Source organism: Bombina bombina, chromosome 8, assembly GCF_027579735.1.
Source record: "Bombina bombina isolate aBomBom1 chromosome 8, aBomBom1.pri, whole genome shotgun sequence".
Classification (NCBI taxonomy): domain Eukaryota; kingdom Metazoa; phylum Chordata; class Amphibia; order Anura; family Bombinatoridae; genus Bombina; species Bombina bombina.
Window position 1 is genome coordinate 142,245,269 of NC_069506.1, and position 19,941 is coordinate 142,265,209.

A 19,941-nucleotide genomic window follows, 5' to 3' on the forward strand; every position below is an offset into this window, starting at 1 on the left:
TATAACAATGTAAAAAGTTACATTTACCCAACGCAGTGCGTGGTGGGAGTCTACACTGGACACTTGTCTTTATATTTATCTTGTGAGTGTCTGTATAGAACATCAACTAGTTACACCTCTTAGAACCCTAAAAAAATTGTCAGACAACCATGTTAAATTAAACCAAATGCAACTCCAAAGCCATCATTAAGTCCACCTAAAAAAAATCTCAGATAGGCATGGGGAGGTTTTGAAACAATATAAAGCAATTTTAGCATTTTCAAAGGCAGGTGTTAGTGTATCAGAGTAAAATATTCTAAATAGGGGTTCCAGGTGGGTGTCAGGGGTGATATGCATCCTATCATTCCACCAGCACCCCTTTTTACTACTGTACACCCATAGTGCACAGGTATCATCTTCCCTGAATTACCAAGGTAGTGCCTTTTTTACATCACTGAGCTTTAAAGGAGAGAAGTAAAGGAGAATGGGAATTTTAAAAAGATAGGAATGTCAGTAACCCCCGGATCTTACTTAGTTTTGTAGTTAACTTTTTTCACCCCAAAATCTAAAAAATTCCTGAAGAAGTGAATACAAAGGATTATTTGAGTTTCCAACTACTTGGTAAGTAAAGTAAAATTAATTTTAAAAAATTAATAAAAATACACACTATTGCTTTCTGGTAAACTTTAAGAGGTAAACCTGAAAATAACCCAACACATTTTGATAGCCCTGCAGAAAAAATATTCTATGGCCTCTATTTATCAAGGTCTGTCGGACCTGATCCGACAGTGCAGATCAGGTCCGACAGACCTTGCTGAATACGGCGAGCAATACGCTCGCCGTATTCAGCATTGCACCAGCAGCTCACAAGAGCTGCTGGTGCAACGCCGCCCCCTGCAGACTCGCGGCCAATGGGCCGCCAGCAGGGGGTGTCAATCAACCCGATCGTACTCGGGTTGATTTCCGGCGATGTCTGTCTTTGTGACCGCTGCTTCATAACTGCTGTTTCTGGCGAGCCTGCAGGCTCGCCAGAAACACGGGGCATCAAGCTCCATTCGGAGCTTGATAAATATGCCCCTATATGTGCATATCATCAAAACCATCAACTTCTAAAAGGACTCATGAAGAGCATAAAAAATGTCCAACCCCAGAGTCACATAAAGGTCCCATGTGTTAAAATCGCTAGTTATGTTGACTAACTGAAACACCCACGGGTATAGAACTAGAGTATATAGAAAGAGATGAGTTTACACATGAATAATAAGGGATTAAACTTTATTAAATAAATACACAGATACAAAGCAGGATGATGCTTATATAAATACCTTATTCAGATACCACTGTAAACCTCACAGAAAAAGATAAAATACCATCTGCAAGAGCCACAACCCAGGAGACCACTGAAAAATAAAGAGTGTGTCTGTGATCCCGAACAACTTATTAACACATCACTGTATTGATAATTTAATAAAATATATATTAAAAATAAATACTTATGTTGATTGAGGTCACTTTTTGGAGTATGATCTGTAAGGGAAGGTCTTTTATCATGGTGTGTGTTATCAATTGGTGTCTAAAGCTCATAAACAAAAAGAACCAGACAGAAATATTAAAAGGGAAAGCAATGAACAATGGTTTAGTCATGTGTATTGATTTATGCTTTGCTTAATGTACTCTACCCTGAAAGTAAGGACAAAAGATATTTCAAAAATAGCCAACCTCCTTATCATCATCTTTTTGAGGCAAGTCCAAGGGAGGCTAGATCAAGAAGCTGTAGTCCAGTGCACGTTTGTGCAGCAAGCCATGGCAGTATCTATCTGTAGAAATGATTGTAAGCTCCAATGAGCAACCAAGATTAGCATCCATAACCAACCTTACCTGCCAAAACATGGTTTAATGCAATTATACGGCATTAAAGGAGAAATATAATCCTAGTAAATATTGTCTACTATTTTGACATGAGTGCTATAAACTCCAAATGGAATGACTTAGCCTCTAAAACCAAAATTTAAGCACATCAAATCTATACCTAGAGTCTGGGTCTACTTTGAGCTAGGGTGCTGCTATGAGCAACCAAGATTATCATCCTTACCCAACCTTACCTGCCAAAACATGATTAAATGCAATAATAAGGCGTTAAAGTATAAATTTAATCCTAGAAAATATTGTCTACTGTTTTGACATTAGGGCAATAATCTCCGTCTCTAAAAATAAATTTTGGTATGCAAACAAAATATTTTCAAAACTAATAAAGAGAAAAAGGCATCACTTAAATTATCATATAACCCCATAATGTTAACATTAATACTAAGGTGATTAATGTTTGTACATCAATGTAAAACATAACATTTATTAACTAATCATTTAAAAATTTGAAATATTTTAAAGAACAATAATGGAAAATATACAACAGACCCTTGAAAGACTTAACAGACTTAATAAAGTCACTTTTTTGTTCTGGAAAATCCCTAAAACAACTGATAAAAAATCAAAGAGTGCTTAAATAAATGCCTGAATAGGGAGCCCAAACTTAGTCTACAAACTTTGAATATGAAAAATATCAAATGTTAATTCACTTACCAATGCCTCATCCCTGAAGCACCGTAATAGGGGAAAAGTGTCTGTAGAGTAAGTGTAGCAGCACTAGGAGTAGCTGTTTTGAAGTTCTATTTAGTGGCAGCTTGCCTATCTAATTTTTCTTCTTGGGGGTTGACTCTGGAGTTCATGTATTCTAGAGAGCTTGATCAGGCCTCTTTACCTGCCTACACTACATTGCAAGATCTAATTTGGATGCCTATGCACAGACTTCCCTCTCTTGTTTTTACTAATTAAATAGACCAAGTATGTGTTGAGGTTGCACAGACTATGGCACTCACTAATGATTGCTCCCCACATATCCCCCACTCATTTAATGTGGGGTCTGATGGATAGCAATCAATCAGCTTAGACGGCTCTGGATTTGCTATCAGTTAGTGATCTTTATGTGGTTGTAAAGCTAATTACAATATCAGATCTGATTTCCTTACTTGGATTTTCTAGGGAATTTCATAGGTGTGTTGTTTATTATCTTCTCTGCAATTGTGGGCTTTTCCTAATGCTTTCCTTCATTCAATAATGGAGGAGTACTGGAGCACAGTTGTTCAAACCACTATCTTTCCACTATATATGCATTTTGAATTGTCTCCCCCTTTCCTCTGCACCTTATATCCAGACTTGGGAACAAGAACTTGGGGAGGTCATAGACCATATGGAGTGGCTAAACAGGATTGCTTTTACCAAAAAAGTGATCCACTGTGTAAATTGCATATGAAGATTCTGCTTAGATGGCATTTCATAAAGTTTTCTTAATTAATTCAAACAGATGCTAGAGAGATTGTAGAAGCTGAGGCTCAACCACACATTTTAATGAGAATGCACAATCATTTGGCCACTTTGAAATGTTGGTCTTTGGAAATGTCATATACTGGCCCAAGACTTTAGCCCTATACATGTGACTGGACTTTTCCACCAAGTCCTACAAGGTACTCATCTGGTTTCAACAGAAGGTACGCATTTGCATTTTGCTGGTTGTCAGATTAAGGTTGTGGCTGTAATAGAGTTTACTTGAAGTAAGGAGGAACACAATTTTAATATGCTGGGCAAGTTAGATCTTTTTTGTTGAAATGTGTCATTTATTGGACGAACATAAACTGGGTTCGAATCAAGCCTTTGAACCATTTTTAATATGTGTAGATATGTAGGATTCCAGGAATCTATAGTGGGGGTAAATTATGGAAAGTCTAGTTCTCAGTGGCTTTTGTCGTTGAGAAGAGATATCTGAGATTTAGGGAGTGTGAAACATATTGCTAACATGAGAGTGTTTTTTTCTCCCTACACTCTCATATTTACATAGCTATTAAGAATTTGTAAAAAAAAAAAAGTAGTCCACACTTTAGAGATTTGTCACTTAATTTTAACACCGATAACTTAAAAACTAAACAAAAACATTTAATACCAGCAAGGAACCAAACCTCAATGAAAGGAATCAATTTATGTAAACTTTGTAACATATTGGTCAAATATATGCACTCCTTGCAAACCTCGTTTCACACAATTTGAATCACTCATTAAATTGTTAAACACTCTCAAATTGATCTTTGAGATATTTAACAAAATATTAGCCCCCAAAATGATAACCTATTAAGGGCCAGATTACAAGTGTAGTGTTATTTAATGCTCCCGCTTGAGCGTTAAATGCGCTAGAAGTAAGCTTTATGAGTTGAAAGTAAAAAAATGTTGCTCTCACGCTAACCCAGTGATTGCAAAAAGCCGAAGTTAGAATATTTCGTACACGCGCGTATTTCCCCATAGAAGTCAATAGAGCAAATAAAGTGGAATAAAAACTAACATATGCGCTAACCTGACATAAAAATATGAATATTTCACATTCCAATGTTCTTCACATAGAAGAAAAAGCTCTATTTATTCAGAAATACATATTTCAACATATATCTGATGATATTTTGGTACAATATATATCTATACCTTTAGGTCTCTACTGCGCATAGGCACTGGTCATAAAGGGGTTAAGGTTTAATAGAACAAAATATATTAATTATATTTTTTCAAACTTGGGAAAAGAAACAAATTAACCTGATAAATCCTCATTTGTTAGTATCTTCTTTGCATTATTACTATTAGCCTTTACCTATAAAGTGCAAAAAATTGTCTTTGCAATCAAGCAAAAAGGAAAATAAAATAAATCACAGGCCTAGTTATATATTTCATATATAAAAAAGCTTCTAATACCCTTGTCATAAAAAATGTTTTATCATTCATATTCAATGATACAGGTTTTTTTTTATCCAGTTGTAATTAATCAGTGCAACGTATAACATCCAAGTGAAAGATATAACACCATCATGTCAAGCAAAAATAAAGACAAAATTTAAAAACAGAATCACTGAGTTGAAAAAAGGATCACCCCCTTCTAAAATTACTTTTAAACTCAATCAGGTGTAGCTAATCACCTTCTCAACCACACAGACAAAGCCAATTGACCTTCAACTGTGATCAGCTGTGGGCATATTGATTAGCTCAGTATGAAAAGAGCTTTCCTAGAGCATCTCAGTCCCTGGTAGGACAACTGAAGCAAACAAACAACTATGGCTGGCAAGGCACTGTCAAAAGATCTCCAGGATAATGTTGTGGACAGGCACAAGTCAGGAGATGGATACAAGAACATATCAAAGGCTTTATCAATGCCTAGAAGCACAATGAAGTCGATTATTAAGAACAACACAGACCCTCTCTGGATCAGGACATTGCAAATTGGACGAAAGAGTCAGGAGGAAACTGGTCAGAGAGGCTACCAAGAGGGCCACAGCAACTCTGAAGCAGTTGCAGGAATTTATGACAAAGAGTGGTTATTGTGTGCATGTGACAACAATATCACAAATTCTTCACAAATGTGGCTTGTATGGGAGGGTTGCAAGAAAAAAGCCACTCCTCAACAGAGGCCACATGCAGTCACGACTGAGCTTTGCCATAACACACCTAGGAGATTCTGAGGCCACATGGAAAAAGTGTTACGGTCAGGTGAGACTAAAATTGATTTCTCCAACATTGGTGTGTCCGGTCCACGGCGTCATCCTTACTTGTGGGAATATCTCTTCCCCAACAGGAAATGGCAAAGAGTCCCAGCAAAGCTGGCCATATAGTCCCTCCTAGGCTCCACCCACCCCAGTCATTCTCTTTGCCGTTGCACAGGCAACATCTCCACGGAGATGGTTAAGAGTATGTGGTGTTTAGTTGTAGTTTTTTATTCTACTATCAAGAGTTTGTTATTTTAAAATAGTGCTGGTATGTACTATTTACTCTGAAACAGAAAAAGATGAAGATTTCTGTTTGTGAGAGGGAGATGATTTTAGCAGACAGTAACTAAAATCGATTGCTGTTTCCACATAGGACTGTTGAGATGAAGTAACTTCAGTTGGGGGAAACAGTTAGCAGACTTTTCTGCTTAAGGTATGACTAGCCATATTTCTAACAAGACTGTGTAATGCTGGAAGGCTGTCATTTCCCTTCATGGGGACCGGTAAGCCATTTTCTTAGTCTCAAACAGAATAAAGGGCTTAATATGGGCTATAAAACTGGTAGACACTTTTATGGGCAAAATCGATTGTTTTATTTGGACATTTTATATATGTTTATGCTGATAATTCACACTTATAAACTTGGGGAACGTTTTTAACGTCAGGCACTATGTTAGACACCTTTTCCAGTCAGGAAGGGCCTTCCCAGTTGTAGGCTGAGCCTCATTTTCGCGCCATTACTGCGAAGTTGTTTTTGAGAGCAAGACATGCAGATGCATGTGTGAGGACCTGAAAGTAGTTGGAAAAGTTCCTAGAAGGCGTCATTTGGTATCGTATTCCCCTCTGGGCTTGGTAAAGTCACAGCAAAGGCTGTATCTGGGACTGTATAGGGGTTAAATCTGTAACTGGCTCCGGTTTCGTTATTTTAAGTGTTAAAGCTCTGAAAATTGGTGTGCAATACTTTTAATGCTTTAACATTATGAAATTTTGGTAATTTTTGAACAATTCCTTCATATTTTTTCACATATTCAGTAATAAAGTGTGCTCTGTTTAAAATTTAAAGAGACAGTAACGGTTTTGTTTTAAAACGGTTTTTTAAAGAGATAGTAACGGTTTTGTTTTAAAACGGTTTTTGTGCTTTATTGACAAGTTTAAGCCTGTTTAACATGTCTGGGCCTTCAGATAAGCTATGTTCTATATGTATGAAAGTCAATGTGTCTCCCCCTTCAAAATTGTGTGATAATTGTGCCATAGCGTCCAAACAATGTAAGGACAGTACTGTCACAGATAATGAAGTTGCCCAAGATGATTCATCAGATGAAGGGAGTAGACATGGTTCTACATCATCTCCTTCTGTGTCTATACCAGTTTTGCCCACGCAGGAGGCCCCTAGTACTTCTAGCGCGCCAATGCTTATTACCATGCAACAATTGACGGCTTTAATGGATAACTCCATAGCAAATATTTTATCCAAAATGCCTGCATATCAGAGAAAGCGCGATTGCTCTGTTTTAAACACTGAAGAGCAAGAGGGCGCTGATGATAATAGTTCTGTCATACCCTCACACCAATCTGAAGGGGCCACGAGGGAGGTTTTGTCAGATGGGGAAATTTCAGATTCAGGAAAAATTTCTCAACAGGCTGAACCTGATGTTGTGACATTTAAATTTAAATTAGAACATCTCCGCGCACTGCTTAAGGAGGTGTTATCTACTCTGGATGATTGTGACAACTTGGTCATTCCAGAGAAATTATGCAAGATGGACAGGTTCCTAGAGGTTCCGGTGCACCCCGACGCTTTTCCTATACCCAAGCGGGTGGCGGACATAGTGAATAAGGAGTGGGAGAAGCCCGGCATACCTTTTGTCCCCCCTCCTATATTTAAGAAATTATTTCCTATGGTCGACCCCAGAAAGGACTTATGGCAGACAGTCCCTAAGGTCGAGGGGGCAGTTTCTACTCTAAATAAGCGCACTACTATTCCTATTGAGGATAATTGTGCTTTCAAAGATCCTATGGATAAAAAATTGGAGGGTTTGCTTAAAAAGATTTTTGTACAGCAAGGTTACCTTCTACAACCCATTTCGTGCATTGTTCCTGTCACTACAGCAGCGTGGTTATGGGTCGAGGAACTAGAAAAGTCGCTCAGTAGAGAGACTCCATATGAGGAGGTTATGGACAGAGTTCACGCACTTAAGTTAGCTAACTCTTTTATTTTAGATGCCGCTTTGCAATTAGCTAGATTAGCGGCGAAAAATTCAGGGTTTGCAATTGTGGCGCGCAGAGCGCTTTGGCTAAAGTCTTGGTCAGCGGATGTATCATCCAAGACAAAATTGCTTAACATCCCCTTCAAGGGTAAAACTCTCTTTGGGCCAGAATTGAAAGAGATTATTTCAGACATCACTGGGGGAAAGGGCCACGCCCTCCCGCAAGATAGGCCTTTCAAAGCCAAGAATAAGTCTAATTTTCGTTCCTTTCGTAATTTCAGGAACGGACCGGCCTCTAATTCTGCATCCTCTAAGCAAGAGGGTAATACCTCACAGACCAAACCAGCCTGGAAACCGATGCAAGGCTGGAACAAGGGTAAGCAGGCCAAGAAGCCTGACGCTGCTAACAAAACAGCATGAAGGAGTAGCCCCCGATCCGGGACCGGATCTAGTGGGGGGCAGACTCTCTCTCTTTGCTCAGGCTTGGGCAAGAGATGTTCAGGATCCCTGGACACTAGAAATAGTTTCTCAGGGTTATCTTCTGGAATTCAAGGAACTACCCCCAAGGGGAAGGTTCCACATGTCTCACTTATCCTCAAACCAAATAAAGAGACAGGCGTTCTTACATTGTGTAGAAGACCTGTTAAAGATGGGAGTGATACACCCAGTTCCAATGACGGAACAAGGAATGGGATTTTACTCAAATCTGTTCATAGTTCCCAAAAAAGAGGGAACTTTCAGACCAATTCTGGATTTAAAGATCCTAAACAAATTTCTCGGGGTACCATTGTTCAAAATGGAAACCATTCGAACGATTCTACCCACCATCCAGGAAGGTCAATTTATGACTACCGTGGATCTAAAGGATGCGTACCTACATATTCCTATCCACAAGGAACATCATCAGTTCCTAAGGTTCGCCTTTCTGGACAAACATTACCAGTTTGTGGCCCTCCCATTCGGATTAGCCACTGCTCCAAGGATTTTCACAAAGGTACTCGGGTCCCTTCTAGCGGTTCTAAGACCGAGGGGCATTGCAGTAGTACCATACTTGGACGACATTCTAATACAAGCATCGTCCCTTTCAAAAGCAAAGGCTCATACAGACATCGTTCTGGCCTTTCTCAGATCTCACGGATGGAAGGTGAACATAGAAAAAAGTTCTCTGTCCCCGTCAACAAGAGTTCCCTTCTTGGGAACAATAATAGATTCCTTAGAAATGAGAATTTTTCTGACAGATGTCAGAAAGTCAAAACTTCTAAGCGCTTGTCAAGTTCTGTTCCACGTCCTTCCATAGCTCAGTGCATGGAAGTAGTAGGGTTGATGGTTGCAGCAATGGACATAGTTCCTTTTGCGCGAATTCATCTAAGACCATTACAACTGTGCATGCTGAAACAGTGGAATGGGGACTATACAGACTTGTCTCCAGTGATTCAAGTAGATCAGAAGACCAGAGATTCACTCCGTTGGTGGCTAACCCTGGACCACCTATCCCAGGGAATGAGCTTCAGCAGACCAGAGTGGGTCATTGTCACGACCGACGCCAGCCTAGTGGGCTGGGGCGCGGTCTGGGAATCCCTGAAAACTCAGGGACTATGGTCTCGGGAAGAGTCTCTTCTCCCGATAAACATTCTGGAACTAAGAGTGATATTCAATGCTCTCAGGGCTTGGCCTCAGCTTGCAAAGGCCAGGTTCATAAGATTCCAATCAGACAACATGACGACTGTTGCGTATATCAATCATCAAGGGGGAACAAGGAGTTCCCTGGCGATGAAAGAGGTGACCAAAATAGTACAATGGGCGGAGGATCACTCCTGCCATCTATCTGAGATCCACATCCCAGGTGTGGAAAACTGGGAAGCGGATTATCTGAGTCGTCAGACTTTCCATCCGGGGGAGTGGGAATTCCACCCGGAGATCTTTGCCCAGTTGACTCAATTATGGGGCATTCCAGACATGGATCTGATGGCGTCTCGTCAGAACTTCAAGGTTCCTTGCTACGGGTCCAGATCCAGGGATCCCAAGGCGACTCTAGTGGATGCACTAGTAGCGCCTTGGACCTTCAACCTAGCTTATGTGTTTCCACCGTTTCCTCTCATTCCCAAGCTGGTAGCCAGGATCAAACAGGAGAGGGCCTCGGTGATCTTGATAGCTCCTGCGTGGCCGCGCAGGACTTGGTATGCAGACCTGGTGAATATGTCATCGGTTCCACCATGGAAGCTACCTTTGAGACAGGACCTTCTTGTTCAGGGTCCATTCGAACATCCAAATCTGGTCTCCCTCCAGCTGATGGCTTGGAGATTGAACGCTTGATTCTATCAAAGCGTGGGTTTTCAGATTCTGTGATAGATACTCTGGTTCAAGCCAGAAAACCGGTAACTAGAAATATTTACTATAAGATATGGAAAAGATATATCTACTGGTGTGAATCCAAGGGATTCCCATGGAATAAGATAAAAATTCCTAAGATTCTTTCCTTTCTGCAAGAAGGTTTGGATAAAGGATTATCTGCGAGTTCTCTAAAGGGACAGATTTCTGCTTTATCTGTCTTACTACACAAACGACTGGCAGCTGTGCCAGATGTTCAATCATTTGTTCAGGCTCTGGTTAGGATCAAGCCTGTTTACAGACCTTTGACTCCTCCCTGGAGTTTAAATCTAGTTCTTTCTGTTCTTCAAGGGGTTCCGTTTGAACCTCTACATTCCATAGATATTAAGTTGTTATCTTGGAAAGTTTTGTTTTTGGTTGCTATTTCTTCTGCTAGAAGAGTTTCAGAGTTATCTGCTCTGCAGTGTTCTCCGCCCTATCTGGTGTTTCATGCAGATAAGGTGGTTTTGCGTACTAAGCCTGGTTTTCTTCCAAAGGTTGTTTCTAACAAAAATATTAACCAGGAGATAGTTGTATCTTCTTTGTGTCCGAATCCAGTTTCAAAGAAGGAACGTTTGTTACACAATTTGGACGTAGTCCGTGCTCTAAAGTTCTATTTAGAAGCTACAAAAGATTTCAGACAAACATCTTCTCTGTTTGTCGTCTATTCTGGTAAAAGGAGAGGTCAAAAAGCGACTTCTACCTCTCTTTCCTTTTGGCTTAAGAGCATCATCCGATTGGCTTACGAGACTGCCGGACGGCAGCCTCCTGAAAGAATCACAGCTCACTCCACTAGGGCTGTGGCTTCCACATGGGCTTTCAAGAACGAGGCTTCTGTTGATCAGATATGTAAGGCAGCGACTTGGTCTTCACTGCACACTTTTGCCAAATTTTACAAATTTGATACTTTTGCTTCTTCGGAGGCTATTTTTGGGAGAAAGGTTTTGCAAGCCGTGGTGCCTTCCGTTTAGGTAACCTGATTTGCTCCCTCCCTTCATCCGTGTCCTAAAGCTTTGGTATTGGTTCCCACAAGTAAGGATGACGCCATGGACCGGACACACCAATGTTGGAGAAAACAGAATTTATGCTTACCTGATAAATTACTTTCTCCAACGGTGTGTCCGGTCCACGGCCCGCCCTGGTTTTTTAATCAGGTCTGATGAATTATTTTCTCTAACTACAGTCACCACGGTACCATATGGTTTCTCCTATATTTTTCCTCCTGTCCGTCGGTCGAATGACTGGGGTGGGCGGAGCCTAGGAGGGACTATATGGCCAGCTTTGCTGGGACTCTTTGCCATTTCCTGTTGGGGAAGAGATATTCCCACAAGTAAGGATGACGCCGTGGACCGGACACACCGTTGGAGAAAGTAATTTATCAGGTAAGCATAAATTCTGTTTTATTTGGCCTCAACACCAACCGATATGTCTGGAGGAAATCCAATACAGCTCCCCATCCAAATAACACCATACCTAGAGTAAAGTATGGAGGTGGTAATATCCTGTTATTGGGGTGTTTCTCTGCAACAGGCACTGGAGCACTTGTCAGATTAGAAAGGAATAATGGATGGGGCAAAATACTGTCAAATTCTTGAGGAAAATCTGCTGTCCTCTGCTAGGAAGTTGTCAATGGAAGAAGGTTTACAATCCAACAAGACAATGACCCAAAGCACACAGCAAAATGACCAAACAGTGGTTGAAGGAGAAAAAGGTGAATGTCCTTGCATGGCCTAGTCAGAGCTCAGACTTAAATTCCATTGAATATCTGTGGCATGACTTGAAGACTGCAGCCCACAAACGTTCGCCATCAAATGAAATGGAACTGGAGCAGTTCTGCAAAGAAGAGTGGGCAAATATTGCACATTCTAGAAGATGTGCAAAAATAGTAGAGACATATCCCAACAGACTAAAGGCTGTAATTAAAGCAAAAGGTGGTTCAACAAAATACTGACACAAGGGGGTGATCCTTTTTCCAACTCAGTGATTCTGTTTTTGAATTGTCTTTATTTTTGCCTGACGTGTTGGTGATATATCTTTCACTTGGATGTTATAAGTTGCACTCAGTAATTACAACTGGATAAACAAAAACTGTGTCTGTCTTAATTTCAGGCTGCAAAGCAACAAAATGTGATTATTTTCAACGGGGGTGATTCTTTTCAATACCCACTGTATGTCTGTAAATACATAAATACACATATAAGTAAGTACATAAATACATATGTACACACATATAAACATACATACATATATACTATATATACATACAAATACATATTTAGACATGTGTATATCTATGTATCTCATTGTTATGAGACCTCATATCTTTGAGCCCTTATAACTTTTGTAGCAGTATTATTTTTTAATATTTTTTTATTCCAAGGTCTGTTTTTATTAAAGGTTTTAAAGAAAAAAAAGAAAAAGGAAAACAATACAAAATGTATCAGCATATACAAACTTGTGATACATCCCAAGTGAAATAACAATAATGACAAAAAACGTATGTTTACACGTGGGTTGAGATAAAACAAGGAAGGAAAAGAAATAGCGAAAAAGATAAGAAAGTTACCTGTAAATAAGGTAATAGTCTATGTGTTAGTCCAGCATGTTTATATAGTATATGCTCTAAGGGAAATCTGAAGGAGTGAAGAAAAGCTAGGTCTCCATTGGCGTGTTAGGAGAGAGTGTTGGGGGCCCGTCAACCTGTGAGAGTGTGGTGTGTTTTTTAATGTACTGCTCCCAAGCATCTTGTGCAATGATATAATGGTCTCTATTATTTAATCTGAATGCGCTGTATTCCTCCAACTCCAAGAGGTCAGTGACCATATTCCTCCAATGTATAAGGCTAGGGGGGTCTGGGGACTTCCAATTTTTAGCAATGAGTGATTTAGCGCTATTTGTGAATATGCGAAAAAGTATAAGGTATGGCTTGGAGGGGAGTTTAATGTTTTTATTTAAAAGGAACAGCAGTGGGTCCCATGGTAGTGTTTTCTGAAAAATCTTTTCCATTTCACAGACAACATATCTCCAAAAAGAATTAATGGCATTACACCACCACCACATGTGGCCCATGCCACTGCCTATGTGTCCACACCGCCAACAGCGGTTATTAGTCGAAGGGTATAGTGTATGTAGGCGACGTGGGGTGAGGTACCAGTTGTGTAGGATTTTGTCATTCATTTCTAAAAGACGAGCAGATGATGAGGAGGATTTGGTATTAATGAATATGGATGAAGCCATCTGTGGGAGGATGATAACTCCCAGCTCCCGCTCCCAGGACTCCACGGAGGCGGGAAGGCTGCCGGGGGGGGGGTGGGTGAGAATGGAATATATTTTGGATAAAGTGTGATTTAGTGTAGATGTAGCTGAAAGTAGATGCTCAAGTTTAGTTCGAGGTCTCAATAGATTAAGGTGTTGTTTGTGGGTCGTAATGTAGTGATGTACCTTCCTATAAGTGAACCAGTGCTGGGCCCAAGAGAAGCCCATCTCCACTAACTGTGGGTGAGGACGGAGGCTTTCATTATCAGAAATGTGATAGATGGATATGTCTGAGCAGGAAGCTCTCGTTCCAAGGGGTCCCTCACAATCAGTTAGAGAAAACTCGTGATTATATATCAATGAGGTCAGAGGGGAGGGTCTGGATGAAAGATAAGGATTTTCCTTATTCGCCTTTTCCCATTGGGTCAGAGTTTCTTTAGTGATAGGGTTGTCTGAAATGTCCGGCCCGTCTCCCCCCCTCGGGGACCAACAACTAGACTCTAGTACTAAACTAGGGTTCAAAGATTTCTCAAGAGCGACCCATCTTTTTTGGGTCTTATGAATTCTCCAGTCGAGTATTCTTTGGATAAAGACTGCTCGGTTATACAAGTTCAAATTTGGGACGCCCAGGCCCCCATGTATGCGGGGGCTCATCATAGTTTTATTATTGATTCTAGAGTGTTTTCCCCCCCAGATAAAGGAATTAAATATTCGCTGGAGGCACGCCAGGTATCGAGACGGGAGGGGGATAGGAAGGGCCTGTAGTAAGTATAGAATTCTCAGGAAGGCGGTCATTTTAATTGCATTAATTCTGCCCATCCAGGATAGGCACCTGGAGTGCCAGGAAGACAGGTCACGTTCCAGCGAAGTCTTTAGGGAGGCAAAATTTAGATGAAAGACCTTGTCTAAGTCGTCAGTAAGATATGTGCCTAAATATTTCAGGGAGGATGGGCATTGGCGGAAGGGGCAAACGGATCTAAGGAGCTGTGAAATGGAGGGTGTCAGGGAGACTAGTAGGAATTCTGACTTGGAGTGGTTTACGAGGAAGTTGGTCAGGCTGTGGAAGAGTGTGAGTTCGTCTAGTAGTGCAGGAATAGATTTGATGGGGTCTGTAAGTGTGAAGAGTATGTCATCTGCGAACAGAGACAACTTATATAAGTCATCCCCGATCGAGATGCCCCGTATCTCTTTATTTTGCCGGATTTTGGTAGCGAAGGTTTCTAGGAGGCAGACAAATAACAGGGGTGACAGGGGACACCCCTGTCTAGTGCCATTTGATATCTGGAAAGGGGTGGATAATATACCGTTGATTCGAATTCGTGCACTAGGGCCATTGTACAACGCAAAAATTCTATGGAGCATGAGATCTCCAAGGCCGAAAAATTGGAGGGTGGCTCTGAGGAAGGACCATCCGACGCGGTCGAAGGCTTTCTCCGCGTCGGTGGATAGGAATAATGTGGGAAGGTTACACTTCCTAGAGTGCCAGAGGAGATGGAGGTTGCGGACCATATTGTCCCTGGCTTCTCTGAAGGGGATGAAGCCGACTTGATCTTGGTGGATCAAGGAGGGGAGATATCGATTCAGTCTGGTTGATAAAATTTTAGCATATATTTTTATGTCTGCATTCAGCAGAGAAATCGGCCTGTAGTTAGGGATAGAGTCGGTGGATTTGTTAGGTTTAGGGATAACAGAGATGTGTGCTTGAAGGGACAGAGAGGGGAAGGAGATTCCGTTGTCAATGTCTAAAAAATGGGCAAGGAGGGGGGATGCCAATATATCAATAAATTTGGAGTAGTACAAGTGGCTAAAGCCGTCTGGGCCTGGGGCTTTCCCAGGGGGGAAAGAGCGTATAGCGGCCTGAACTTCTTTTAAGGTGATGGGGGAGTCCAAGTCGGATTTCTGGTCTGCGGAGAGGGTAGGAAGGTCAAGGGAAGTTAGGTATTCAGTGATAGCAGATTGAGATGGTGGAGTCGTGTTTTTGTGTAAATTGTAAAGGCCCTCGTAATATGTTCTAAAGTTGTCGGCAATGTCAGATGAGGAATTCCAAGTTTTACCTTTAGGGTCTTTTATGGACATAATGTAACTTTTTGTAGATTTATTGCGTAAGAGTTTCGCCAGAAGCCTGCCCTGTTTGTTTCCCCCCTCGTAGAATCTTCTTTTTTGAAATAGGGCCCTACGTTTAGCCTCTCTACCCAGGAGGAGATCTAGTTGTTTCTGTTTGTGCTGAATATGCTTGAGTAGGGAATGGGACTTTGGGTGTCTCTTATGCGAGTCTGTTAGCTTTTCTAATTCTTCTAGTAAGTTTTTAAGAGCTAATGAGTTTTGTCTATCTCTATCCGCCTTGATGGCAATCAGGTCCCCTCTAATAACGCACTTGTGGGCTTCCCATATATTGAGGGGTGAAACCTCAGGGGTGGAGTTTAGGCTAAAGTATTTTATAATCTTGTCATGTATATGTAGTCTAGTCATGGGGTCAGACAATAGGGATTCGTCTAGTCTCCATGTGCGGTCGCATCTCTGAGATGTGGGCCAGTTTACTGAGATACTAATCATGGCGTGGTCGGACCATGTAATAGGATGGATATCTGAGGTTTGGACTAAGGCTAGACTGGTGACATCTATCATCAAGTAGTCAATGCGAGAGTAGCTTTGGTGGGGATAGGAGTAAAAGGAAAAGTCCCTTTCTTGTGGGTGGAATATTCTCCAAGCATCGTGTACTTTTAATTTTGTCAGGGACGACTTAATGAATTTTAGAGTTTTCTGGGGTATGGAGGAGGAGCCAGATGAGCAATCTACACTGGGGTCGAGGGGGACATTAAAATCACCCCCTAGGATTAGTGTGCCCTTAGCGAGTTCAGAAATTATATTACATGCTTGGGTAAAAAATCGTGTGTGGTTGGAGTTAGGTGAGTATACGTTGGCAATGGTAATGACCTTATTAAAAAGTCGCCCAGTGATAACCACCAGTCTGCCCTCCCTATCTCTGTATATGTTAGTGGGGGTAAAGGGAAACTGTTTTCTAATCAAGATCCCCACCCCATTTTGTTTTGAAGTGTGGGAGGAGAAAAATGCCTGACCAAATCTTCTAAAAGACTGTATGGGTTCCCTGCCTTTTCGGAAGTGTGTTTCTTGTAGTAGGATGATATCGAATTTTAGTCTTTGGTAGTCCCTCATAGCTGCGGTCCTTTTCTGAGGAATGTTAAATCCCTTAACATTATGTGAGGAAATCTTAATAGATCTAGGGGATCTATCCATGTCTATATGTGGTGAGGGAAGCTATGAATAATTGTGAAGGCGTGAAGAGTACAGGAGCATGTTGAGTTTGGGAGTGGAAGTGTATAATGTGTAGGTAAGTGTCCCTAGACAGTATGGAGTGATGTTGTGTAGAATTACCTGTCGTCGCCGAAGACCACGATAAGGTAGTGAAGAGTAGAGGCATAAAAGCGAGTGAAAAGCCTTAGGAGATCAGATGATGGTAGGACAGCACTAAAGATATCAAAGCTGGAACAAACTAAACAAGAGAGCATATGGTTAACAACAGTATAACAGTTGAAGAAAACCTGAGTCAACAGTAAAACAAAAGAACAAAAAGAAAAAACATAAAATAAGCCACATTTAAAAATGTTGTGGCCTGGATAAGGTTGTAAGAACATCATCCGTGGGGGAGGCATGATGTTGGGTAACCTTTGAGGGTATTTAATAATTTGTATTAGAACTAATGGCATGTTCAAAATAATGAATATAACTCTAAGCTCAGTTGGGTTAGTGGGTATGGGGAGGTAGGAACCGAGCATCAAACATACAAACAATATCAACCTAAAAAAGTCTATGATGTATCAATGTCCCAAAGCATTTCCGGGAGACTTGAGATATTGAGCACCCCGGGGAAGGCCTTTTGTTTCATGGGGCCAAAGTGAGTAAGTGGGAAGTTGAGGTGTTAGATTGATGGTAATTATAAAGTCAAGAACAGTAAGGTGCCCTTGGGATCAGGGATCTGCAAGTGAGGAGGAGGGACCTGTCTTGCGCCTTTTAGGTGCTACTTTGGACCAGTTGAGCCTCTGTTCTTTAGGGTATCCATCCTCAGGTGCAGGCGCACGGAGAGAGTTATCAATGACTTTCTCGGATGGAGGTTCGAATGAGAGGTTAAGCTTTTTAGAGATGCTTTCTAGATCCGAGAAACTTTTATAGATGATCTGACTTCCATTGTGTGAGATGATGAGACTGAATGGAAAGCCCCACCGGTATCTAATGTTATTGTCTTGTAGAGTTTTGGTAATGAAGCGAATCTCCCTTCTTCTTTGGACCGTTTGAGGGCATAGATCCTGGTATACTTGTAGAGAATGGTTATGAAATTGTATTGATCGTCTGGTCCTGGCAGCCTGCCAGATCTCCTCTTTGGTGGTGAATTTGAGGAATCTGAGGATTACATCTCTGGGAGGGGCAGGAGGTTTAGCGGGGGGTCTCAGGGCCCTGTGTACCCTCTCAATATCTTCGTCTTTGAGGGGGGAGGTATGAGGTAGGAGGTAATGAAAGAATTCTTTGACATAAGTTTTGAGTTGGTCAGTAGAGATGTCTTCTGGAATTCCCCTTAGGCGAAGGTTATTCCTCCTTCCTCGATTTTCGAGGTCTTCGATTTTATCAGACAAGGTCTGAATCATAGAGTCATGTATAGAAAGTTGATGGGTATTAGTGCTGACCATGGTATTGAGTTGTTCTTGGCCTTCTTCAACATATTCTATTCTGGATCCCAAGTCATTGAGGTCTTTTTTAAGATCCTTTATTTCGTCTTTAATAAACTTCTTCAGGGATTCTATATCAGATTTTGAGGGGAGGCCCGCTATCTGGGACTGTATAGATTGAAGCGGGTCGTGTGGGGCGTTGTGGTCAGGGCCCACTGCGGGTTGGTCCGAGGGTTGTGTATTCTCAGTGGGCGCAGGGTCATGAGGGTGAAAGAATGATGAGACAGAGGGACCCAAGGGTTGTAGTTTTGTTAGTTTGTCAGGTTTATTTCCCTTCTTGCTTGCCATTATAGCCAGGTGTGGGTATTGAGAGTTCAAGGTGAATGGCGGGGGCAATGCTAGCCCTGATTAGGCTGATAGATGAAAGATAGACTGACAATATCACTGTAGGTTGTAGGATTTTTGAGAGGTATGGTGGCGTTACACCAAGAGGCTATCGTAATTTATTACTGTCCTCAGGGGTAGATGACAGTGGGTGTTGCGGTCGTTCTACAGTGAATTACAGGATTGTAGTGCTTTAAAGTTCATAAGCTAGCATAAAGTCCCCTCGTGGTCTGGGCCTTTCAAAAAATTAATTTCTGATGAGCGCAGCAAAAAGCACTGCTGACTAGGTGTTTGAATGTCTTCTTATGCATAGAATAGTCTTTATATGCCTTATGTGCGGCCTGTGGTGGCTGTTCCCTCACTCTGGCTTTATCTGGAAATAAGCAGTCTGCTTGTGCGTTATTTCATGGTGACTTGTAATTTGTGCTATAGGGGTATTGCTTGTTCTCCCCTCTAAGTATGCCCAGCAGCGTCACAGTGAGTATGCGACAGGGTAGGTGAGCGCAAATGTCGGGACTCACCACGTGGGAAGCAGGAGTCAGCCTCCGGTAGCGAGATCTCCCCCAGTGCAGTGCCGGCTAGACAGGTCAGCTGTGCTGTGATGTTTCTCTTAATGCTCGTGTAGGTAGGTATCTGGGTGAGAACTGGCCCGACAGCCCGCAGCAAGCAACAAGATCATGCAGGACAAGCAAGTTGGGCGGCAAGATGGCGGCCGCGGCTCCCGCTTCAGATGTCCCGAGCACTCTGCCCGGTGTTCCCTCTTCTAGCCCGGGTAGTGTATGGGTAGCCGGAGCAACTGAGAAAGGGTTAGATTGAGGTTCGAGTGAGGTAAGGTGATATAGATGCCAATTTGGTAGCTCAAAATTAGATGGTGTTATTATGAGTGCAGTTAACCAGAGCTCTAAGGATGTGGTAATTATTCTAGCGATTGCACTCAAGAGATCGTGTTTACTTTCAACTAAACCCGAAGAGTGCAAACACCCGTAATAAACCCATTATCGCTTGCGTGTAACTGTTAGCGCTCCAGTCACAATCTGGCCCTAAATCAATCAACACATCATCACAGTAAGTGACTCCTTCTCCTCAATAATGATACTACTTAAAATAAGTACCATTCAAAATACAAATATAACAAATGAACCGTCAAAATCACCAGCTGTCCCTAAAAACCCCAAATCAGGTGTGTATCTATAGATGACTCAAAGGTTTCAATTGAGACTGGGCCCACAACTTTAGGGGGGGGGCATATGGGCTCTGCAAACAGTACTTACATCACTCCACCTGCATCATGTCTGGTCCCACTCTACACCCCACAGGGTTCACTTTGTGAAGAAAGTGTAAGTATTTGCCTTTACAATATGGTGGCACATTTCCAAGATGGCCACCACCGTGTTGCTGTACAGACAAAAAAAAGAAACCACATTTGTAAGGAAAGTCTGAACATATCAAACTAAACATGGAGACAGGTTGACTCAGATTCATAGAGAAACAGCTCCT

The 19,941-nt window shown here is 41.6% G+C and overlaps 1 protein-coding gene across 1 annotated transcript in view; it reads left to right on the forward strand.

Annotated features, from left to right (window-relative positions):
- The window catches only part of LOC128638046 (serine/threonine-protein kinase SBK2-like), a 66,739-nt gene that overhangs the window by 38,689 nt on the left and 8,109 nt on the right, over positions 1 to 19,941 (forward strand). The window lies entirely within an intron of this gene.